Source organism: Panthera pardus, unplaced genomic scaffold (assembly GCF_024362965.1).
Source record: "Panthera pardus isolate Hobbes unplaced genomic scaffold, ASM2436296v1 HiC_scaffold_10, whole genome shotgun sequence".
NCBI classification, from domain to species: Eukaryota; Metazoa; Chordata; class Mammalia; order Carnivora; family Felidae; genus Panthera; species Panthera pardus.
Window position 1 is genome coordinate 49,937,811 of NW_026526655.1, and position 9,858 is coordinate 49,947,668.

The window sequence follows — 9,858 nt, forward strand, 5'->3', positions numbered from 1 at the left end:
GGGACTGAAAGCATTAATGTATTCAACTTTTTAAAAATCCTTTATTTTTTATATTATTCATGCAACAAGTTAGGAAGGAAAATTAGAAACTATAATCAAGCCAGCATAGCATTGATCACCTGGCTTAAGTGAAACAGAAGTTTGAAAAGTTATTCTCACATTAATCCATTTATATTTTCAAACCTTCTTGTAATACCTTTTATTCCCCCACTTTTGAAAGAAAATGTAATTCTGGCCAAAGTGGAGTCTGGAATTGAACTCTAGAGACTGTCTTAGTCTTCTAATAGCACTTTTCTGCCAAAGTCATATTTTTTGGAAAATCAAGAAGGAAATGAGTATTTCTACTATGCTATGTATCAGAGAATATTCTAGGTAACAAAGTATAACCTGATAGCTTTACTGTGATCCTTTCTCAGTGCACATAGTCTTTTTATTACGCTAAATCAACTATTTATAATCTTGAGTCAATGAAATAATAACAATGTACTATAATCCACTGCTAAGATTACTATGACCTAGAATTAGCTGACCCACTAGCATTACACAGAAATGATCAAGGTGGTAATTAGTAAAAGCAGTTTGATTCCTGATTAGTTACTTGATAATACTTCATTATGAAACAAAGAAAAATGAATTTGAATAAAATTCACACACTTTTTGGCAACTGCTAATTAATTTATTGTGTTTCCTATATGTATTTGGATCCTGTCTTTTGACTACTCCCTATAAACTTCAGAAGTAATATGTTCTTATTTTTCGCTCAACTTTCTTCATGGCAAGAAACCACCTTGTGTGGCAATTATTTCTTATTATACTTGATTTTAAAGGTATGTAATTGCAGGCTGCATGCTGATTCCCATAAAATTGCATGGGGTAAAGTGGCAGAACAACCATGTAATTCCAAATGTTGCCCTCCCTAAAAAATTCTTTTATTTTTTGTCCTCTTTACTACCTTTATTATTATGATATATACATGGTAAAAACTTATAAATAACTTAGAAAGTTTAGTAAATAGATACTATAGTATTCTAGTCTCATAATATCCACACACATATTCAAACAAATGCTGAGTAATGTTCAAATTAGAACTACTATTCAGCAAATACATCCAACTTGTTTTAGCCCCAATCATGTACATTTTTCATAAAATCTTTAAATAATTTAGTATACTCAAAATAACCTGAATTACTATATTGATCCTAAAAGTATTTAAACCTTCAAAATTATTTTCTCTATCAATGAGATGGGTATCACAAATATACCACTTACATAAAAAATAATTATCATTAAACAGTAGTGTTTGTTTGTTTTTTGGGGTTCCTCCCTGCCAAGTCCCTGAGTTTGTGTGAGACCTTGAGAGAAGACAGTATGGCTACCATATTCTACAGCTAGGTAGGCTGCTGAGTAACAACTGAAAATATAAATTATTTTAATCAAGCAAGTAAAGTTCATCTAAAATAAACTTCCCAGAGAAGGTCACAATAGGCTCACTTGTGCAGACACTCCTGACAACATCCTGCTGAGAGCAGAATCAGCCTCCAAAGAGTGTCAACCTAAATAAGATCATTCTGGGAAAATCACTGGGTTTTTCAGAGATGGAGAAGAGTCAGATAAACACCACAGTAGGGATCTGTACAAGCATAAGAGATTTTAAAGGGAGTCATTGCTGAGAAACATGCTCTAATACTGTCTACTTGATTAAACCATTCAGCACTTTTCATTGTGCCTTGAGGCTTAAATATAATTGTATGCCATCACTGAAGCATCACAGTGGTATTTGATATTTGGAATGTTGTTCAAAAAGAATGCAACTGATAAGAATCATTTTAAGGCTTTTGCATTCTCTTAAGAAATGCTTTCTCTCAGAGAGTCATTTTATAGCTAGATTTCATAAATGTAAATGAAACCATTCTAATGGGGGACTGTAGAAAATTATAAATGTATATATATCCATCTATCTGTAACAGCTGTTCACTTTGGCTTTACCTTTGTTATTTTCTATTTTTTTCTACATTATTGTCATACAATCTTTGTCCTTTCTGAGTTCACACTGTTCCTTTCAACTTCACTGACAGTTATTTTTTTCCCTTGAGAGCAATCAATGTTTACCATACCTGGCTACACCTTGTGTCTTCCACTGATAAACAATGACTTAAACGCCAATGTCAAGCAATGTCATTCAACACATCTGTTTCATTAATGCAAATTGTGATGGCAATCTGAACCCTCCCCTCTGATTTCTTATTACGTAACTACAGAAGCAAATTAAAAGGAACATACCATGAGCATATAAATGATGTGCCCCTACCACAACATCAGTGAACAAAGAACATTTTTTAGAAGTGTCCCCACTAATTTACCTCTACTGATGACTATAGTTAATAATAATATATTGCAGATTTGAAAGTCACTAAAAAGTATTCACAATTTGCTTTAAAATTTAAATATTATACTTTTAATACTCTGTAGATAATATGACTAATAAAAGAATGTAACTTTATGTGTAAAATAACTTTTAATCTCAAATATTTACTGTATTTGATTTTGGTAAAGTCTGACGGTCTAATCTGTTTTGGGGGGTTGGAATTTGAAAAAGCAGCGCCTAAAACTCAACTAGGCATCAGTAAATGGGAATCCGAGGGATTTGGGGGTTGTTTTCTTTACACATGGATAAGCCACTTTACAGTCCAAGAGTGGAGAACGAGATGAAATTGAAAACATAGAACAATGTTTCATAGCTTTCTTCAGCTTTCACCATTATTCTTCACCTCTTTCAAATTTAATTCCCTGTATGAGGAAACATAGTCAATAGAGTTTTGTGGCACAAGGTACCTAAAATCATTCATCCCTCTGTACCTGAATGATTCTCTGTGGTAGAGGATGTCTTGTTCGGGTATTTACATGCCCTAACTCAAAAAGTGGAGATGTCTGGGGTATGTATATATCAAAAAAGAGTCATTTTAAAATTTAGGCCCAAAGTTCAAGCTAAAGAATAGAATAATCTCCCAACTGAAAAATAGGCTCAGCTCTTTTATTGTCACTGTTGTTATAACAGATCTATTACCATATAATTGTTCATTTTTTTCTAATCTTCTTAAAAATTCTCAAGAATTTTTTCTGGCTACTAGCCAATAATGTCAGTTATGAAATAATGAATCCATTCAGAACATAGAATTTAAATCTAATGAGAGCATGATATCGGTATATTGGTATGGATAGGCAGTACAAAGTTCTGCTTAATCACAAGGAAAACAATTTTGGATATTTAATGTTTCCAATAGTTTTTCAGTACAGTAGATGCTATTACCATTGAGCACTAATGATACATTAATGTGGAAAGGCATAGCCCTCATAGTTCCCATTTAAGTAAAAGCCAGGCTGCCAGATCATTTCTAGTGCCCACAAAAGGAATACATCATGTCCTCAAACACCATCTCAGTCAGACTTCTGGCAATAAGGTGATTACAAGAATAGCAGCTTCCCAACCCGTTTCTTTGTATCACTTCTGAGAGAGGAATTCTTATCTTGATAATCATCCTACATCTTTTGATGTAGGTTAAAAAGGAAATGGAATATTTTATTCCTCAAATGTGACCTCGAATATTTCTTCAAGTTTCAGATTTTCACAGTGAGCTCAAACTGATAGCAGTATTGTCCTGAAGTTGGTAGTTGCTAGGAAATACCATGTATTTCACAGATAGATATACAGATGTATATATTGCAAGAAATTGCCCATGGGGTTCTCCAGCTTGAATGCACTGGCTTTTATACAAGCTTATATTGCTTTTACATAAAAGTATTACTATTCATGCATTCACTTTAGAAATAGCGAAAACAAATCGAGTGAAATCAAAGTCTTGTTCTGTACCTTCTTAGTTTTGAATCATGTGGTACACAACATTCCTAGATTCCTCTGTGCTTAACCCATATTTAGGGAACTCAGCTACCTTCTGAAAATCAGAAAAAAAATTGATTTATGTTGCAATTTCCTCCAGGAGCTTGAAACAGATTTTCTTGTATGTTACTTTATCAATTTATAAAGTGAATAAATCTAACACTAAAAGTAGATTTTGATCAGGTGTCAGTTGTAAAGATTATGAGACAACCAAGACTTACAGAAAGTTTAGACACAGTTTCATCTAAAAATGGGAGTAGATGATCCTTTCTGTTCCCTATGGTCTTCTAGTCTCAATTCAATGTGTGTGTGTGTGTGTGTGTGTGTGTGTGTGTGTGTGTGTACGCACGTGTCTCAAGGCAGCTTTTCAGAGAGTAATAATAAACATATTTTTAAAGTCCCTTCCTTATATCTCAACCATAAAGTCAATGAGGCTCTAGACACATGTAACATCTATGCCAAGTATTGGGTGGAAGAAAAACTGATTATTTTCTGTGGAGTCAAATGGTTATCATGAGAATTGAATATAGTAAGTACAAGGGAAAGGCTAACTATAATACAGTCTAATTGTCTAGTCCCATGTATTTTAGTTAAATAGGTAATAAATAGATGAGATATAGATAAATAGACCAAATATTATATTTTTAGAAAATTGTAATAACTAGATTATGTCTATATAAGAATCATCAATAAGTCTATATTAGAATCAATTACAAATTTGACTTAGAATATTCACTAAGTACAGACACTAACAAGCCTTGATTATATCAACTAAAGGCAAAAGATCTTTGAGATAAGTAGATAAAAAAAAAATTGTGTGATCTATGGGGGCTGTTTTTGAAATGAGAACAATATCTCCAGTTAAAACTCAGTAACTAATTACAATAAATTTTAGCATACACAAATTTATAAAATGATCAATGTAGTAAAATGTTAAAGATTGATGATTGCAGATCTCTTGGAAATAGGAGGATGTGACATGGTTAAATCTACAGCAGTATCTGCTCTTAGGAACTAAGCTTATATTCTCCTAGGCTGGACATTATATAATGATTTTTCATTCCTTCTTTTCAGTTTATGCAAAACATGCAAATAACTTAATAAATTATCCTCTTTTGTTGATTCACTTGCAAAATGGTTAAAGTTCATCTTTACATTATTCTTTTTGGAGAAGTAAAAGTGACTACACATTTTCTAGAATGCCTTATAGAATGCATGATCACCTACACAGTTATCTTTATTTTTTTTAACCAATTGGTATATCAAAACCCAAGGGAGAAGAAGATAAGAAAGAAGTTATCTCTACCAAATAATTATGCCAATTTTATGAAAGTTTTATAAAATTGATGTCACCAGGGTCCTTAAAGTGTGTGTGACAGTTGACAGAGCACAAAAAAGACTCCCCATGGCATGATTACTGGAGTACCATGGTTATTTGTCCTCTGCTACATCTGGAGTAACCAGTCTGATAAAGCCAGGGACTGTGTTATGATGGACTTTAAGAACAGAGGGACATACAACACCAGGAGACATATTGCTTTGCTTTTTATCTACAATCTACACTTCCCTTAAGACTAAAGAAGAGTATCTTGGGGTGAGCAAATAGAGTGTAATCATAAACCAACTTAGCTAGAAGGTCTGCCTATTCTGCAGCTAATCGAATAGGAACTTGAGTTGAGGCAGAAATGTATGGCCCTTGCCACACTGCCCAATAAACTCTATCTCAAATCAAGGTAATAAAAAGGAATCCAAGTTTCTTTTCGATGGACATAAAGACAAGAATATAACCGAAATTCCATTCTTAGTACACCTCTTAAAATTGTTAAAGAGATATCTTAGAGATGATTCTCCCATATTATTGTTTTATCACTTTTAGTGATACAAAGACTTGCAATGCCTAACTTCTATACAACTGAACACTTCAGGAAACTGAGATATTCATTCTTTAATCTCCTAATGTCTTACTTAATAACTTGCTGCCCAAGTAACTGATGTAATTTAGCTTTCCAACATTTAGACAATTATGAGTCAAATGTCTAAGCTAGCATAATTCAGGAGACATTAATTGAATTAATGGTCATGTTCTATAAAGTTTTCTAGAAACTAGGTCCTTTAACTTTCTTCTAATAATCTTGGCAGGGGGGCCTCAATTTTAAGAATATGGATTTAGGAAGACATACAGGCACTGGCTTCAATCAATGTCAACTCTCCATATGTTTGCAATTAACTTTCAGTAGATAGTCATTTTGAAAGACTCACTTATCAACAAAAATGACAGAATTCTTTCTATCCCCAGGTGAGAAGCATACTGAAAGGCAGACTACCATGTTTTTCCAGTTACATTTGCCAATTGTCTGTAGCTGCCTTAGATATGAGATGCACAGGATTTCCTTGGAACATAGGTTTTCAAAGAACAAAATAATTTTACACAGAACTCAAGCTGTGAAGCTACTGAATCAATGCAAATGGCTGGTGACTGTAAATATGGTGAAGTAAGTGTGTTGACATTTTGAAGAGTTTTGCTTCTGATTTTAAATGATGCACAAGCAACTGCCCTTGACAGAGAACAGGAATCTAGCACACACTTGGGAGTAGCCCATCAGAACTTGGTGAATTCATGTGGACACCCACTGAAAGTAGATAGAGTGAGATCTCTGAGCAACATCCCTTTGCAATGACCGGTGTAAAATGTGCCAGCAATAAGGGCTATTTATCCTGCCATGTAGTACAGCAGCATGCTGCCCCCGTGTGCATCCAAGAAAAGAAATAATTTATTTCAGGACTATTTCGCTTTAATATGCTGCCTTTAGGAAAATGACCAGGTATTTCTTTTCTAAAAAAAAATTTTAAGGTTTATTTTTGAGAGAGAGAGAGAGAGAGAAAGAGAGAGAGAAGGAAAGATAGAGCATGACTGGGGGATGGGAAGAGAGAGAGGGAGATACAGAACCTGAAGCAGGCTCCAGGCTCTGAGCTGTCAGCACACAGCCCGATGCAGGGCCTGAACTCACACACTATGAGCTCATGACTTGAGCCCAAGTTGGTTACTCAACTGACTGAGCCTCCCAGGTGCCCAACCAGGTATTTCTGGTTCTATTCTATGATTGGTTCTGTTCATTTAGTCTTAATTCGTTTAAAAATATTTACTGAATAGATACCATGGTTCACACGCTTTTCCCGGTGCTTGATACACAACAGTTTGATTCCCGAAATCATGAGCACATTGTCCCAGATTCTACCAGTATTCCTAGCAGAGTGGATGTTCAAAATTATTCACTAAATAAATAATATGAATTCAAATTCAAATTTGACAAAGTTTAATAAAAATATCTCCTGAAGACAACAGAAGACAAACTAATTCCTTTACCTTCAATTTTGAAAGTGAGCTACCCTTCAATTTAGAAATTATGGCAAAATCCTTTGATTAAAAAAAAAGCATTATCATTTTTATCTAAATATTATCATCATCCCTATTTTATTTTTCTCAAAATTTCTTTCTGGAAATCCATGTATATTTTTTTCTAGCTTTTACTATACCATCTCTTACAGAAAATTATATTAATGAAAGTCTTAAGAAGTCACTTTTTCTACTTCCTGCAAACCTCCTGCTTATTGAATACATTTTAATTCAGTGAACTTCTAAAGACCCCTAAGACATATCATTATCCACCATTTCACCTCTGACTCACTTCTGCCCACACCCAAAAGCTTAATTTTCTTTTCTTTTTAATAAGCCTCTATGGCTAAAAATGATAGCTAAGTAGCAGAGAAGAATTCCTATTTGGAGAAATTTGACTTTTGCCTATGCTACCACAAAATAGAAATGATATGCTGTACAACTATTAATCCTCTTGAATTATGAGAAAACAGTAAGAGGGAGAGGTATGCCCCATTTTATAACCTGATAAATATATGAAACTCTAGATCAGGGGCTCTCTACGTGTAGTTCCCCAAACCAGCAGTAAAAGCATCCCCTGACAACTTGCTCGAATTGATTTTCAAGGAACCAGCAATCTGTATTTTAACAAATTCTCCTAGTGATTCTGATTCACTGAAATTTTGATAATCACTGTTCATTTTAGTGCATTATCTCCCTCCTTGATGCTGTAGCATCATATGCTCTTTTAGTTTAAAGAATTACTACATATAAATGTTAAAAAAAGAGCTACTACCCTTTATTAATAATCTGTATTTAAAGGCATTTTTCAGGGTGGCTGGGTGGCTCAGTCGGTTAAGCATCCAACTTCAGCTCAGGTCATGATCTCACTGGTTGTGAGTTTGAGCCCTGCATTGGGCTCTGTGCTGACAGCTCAGAGCTGGAGCCTGCTTTAGATTCTGTCTCCTTCTCTCTGCCCCTCTCCTGCTTGTGTTGGTTCTGGTTCTCTCCCACCCTCCCTCCCTCCCTTTCTCTCTCTCTCTCCCTCCCCCAATATAAATAAATATTTTAAAGAATTTTTAAAAATATGGCATCTTTCAATCACTCAGTAAAAGTCTGCATACAAGGTCATTGGGAAGGTAAGGTTTGGTCTGTGTAGAAGTCCTGAGAAAGAACTCACTGGAGAGTCTGGAGGGGCATTATGCAGTTTCTGCAGCAAAGAGGACCATCAGTGGATATCACTGAATCCAACAATATAAAGTAATATATCATCAGTCAGGAGATTTCAAGCACAAAGTGAATCAGTATGTGAGATATCTTCAGATTTACATTTTTCTTATAATAATACAAGGCCCTAATGTGAACTCAGAATACTCCAATGGAATATAGGACAAACAACCATTTCATTTCAGAAAGTCAGAACTACGTAATTGGTGGAAGTGCCCTACTATGGTTAATTAAGGAATAAAGAAGTCACAAATTCAGTCTTTTTCTGTGGAACATTAACTTCCAGTGTTTTACAACAGTTTTGAGAGATTTAAACCCTACTTTTCCAATCAATTCAAAGAGCTGATAACAAGTGTCTAAACAGTAATATCAGCATTCTATCTGTTTTCCAAAAACTTGTATCAGCCTAGTATGATATAGTAGTAATATACCATAGTGGTAAAGACCAAAGAGTCTATAGTCAAACTGACAGGATTTGGATTCCTGGGTCTACTACTTACAATCATTTCACCTCTATATCCCTCTATTTCCTCACACAGTAATTAACATTTACTGCCTCTTAAGGTTATTATTTTGATTAAAAGAATTAATATTTGTATTTTAACAAAAACCTAAAAACATTTGTAAAGACTAGTACCTGGAACATGATACAACTGATGAAAATGTTTATTAACAAATATATGTCCCACTAATATTCTAATTAGTTTCAAAGCAATAAGTATGTGAACATTTATAGTTAAAAATAAAACTATACATAAAATTAAGAAATGTGCAAGATATAAAAATCTTACAGACAGCATTGCTTTTATTGACCAATCTTTCTGACAATTTTTTCCAGGTAGCTTATGTTGAGACAACGCAATTTGCTGAAGACATCATCTCCTTTGCAAAACATTACACATGACTATGAAAAAGGCCAAGAATGAAGGTGTATTTATATTAATTAACACTTCATAGACAACAGGTCCAGTGCTTACTGTTTCACAGACATGAAAATGAATTTATTAGTAGCTGGCCTTGGATTGTTACTATATAGCACTGTGATGCCAATAGATAATAAATTCTTGCTAAATAAATATGTAATCAAATGAAGTATGTTGCTTGTATAAATTATGGGGGTATATTTCTGTTTACAATAACCTGTTTTCGTGATAACGGAGAATCAATATATGACAAAACAGTCATGCAAGAAAGTGTATTTTTAAAGGAACCATCTAAAATAGTTATATTTGACTAAAATTTCTTGTCAGTGACCATATTAAATACAATCCAAGGGAAATATAATAAATATCATGATGTTATTAAAGAAGTGGCATAAGAACAGACATAATACGTGAAACCCAACCTATGTCCACACAAAGAA

At 33.9% G+C, this 9,858-nt stretch overlaps 1 long non-coding RNA gene across 1 annotated transcript; it reads left to right on the forward strand.

Annotated features, from left to right (window-relative positions):
- Positions 1-1,316: 1,316 nt before the first annotated feature.
- Positions 1,317-9,587, forward strand: LOC109274182 (uncharacterized). The gene is made up of 3 exons (XR_002083481.2): positions 1,317-1,392; positions 6,192-6,387; positions 9,334-9,587. It is a non-coding gene; the product is annotated as an uncharacterized LOC109274182 (long non-coding RNA).
- The last annotated feature ends 271 nt before the right edge of the window (positions 9,588-9,858 follow it).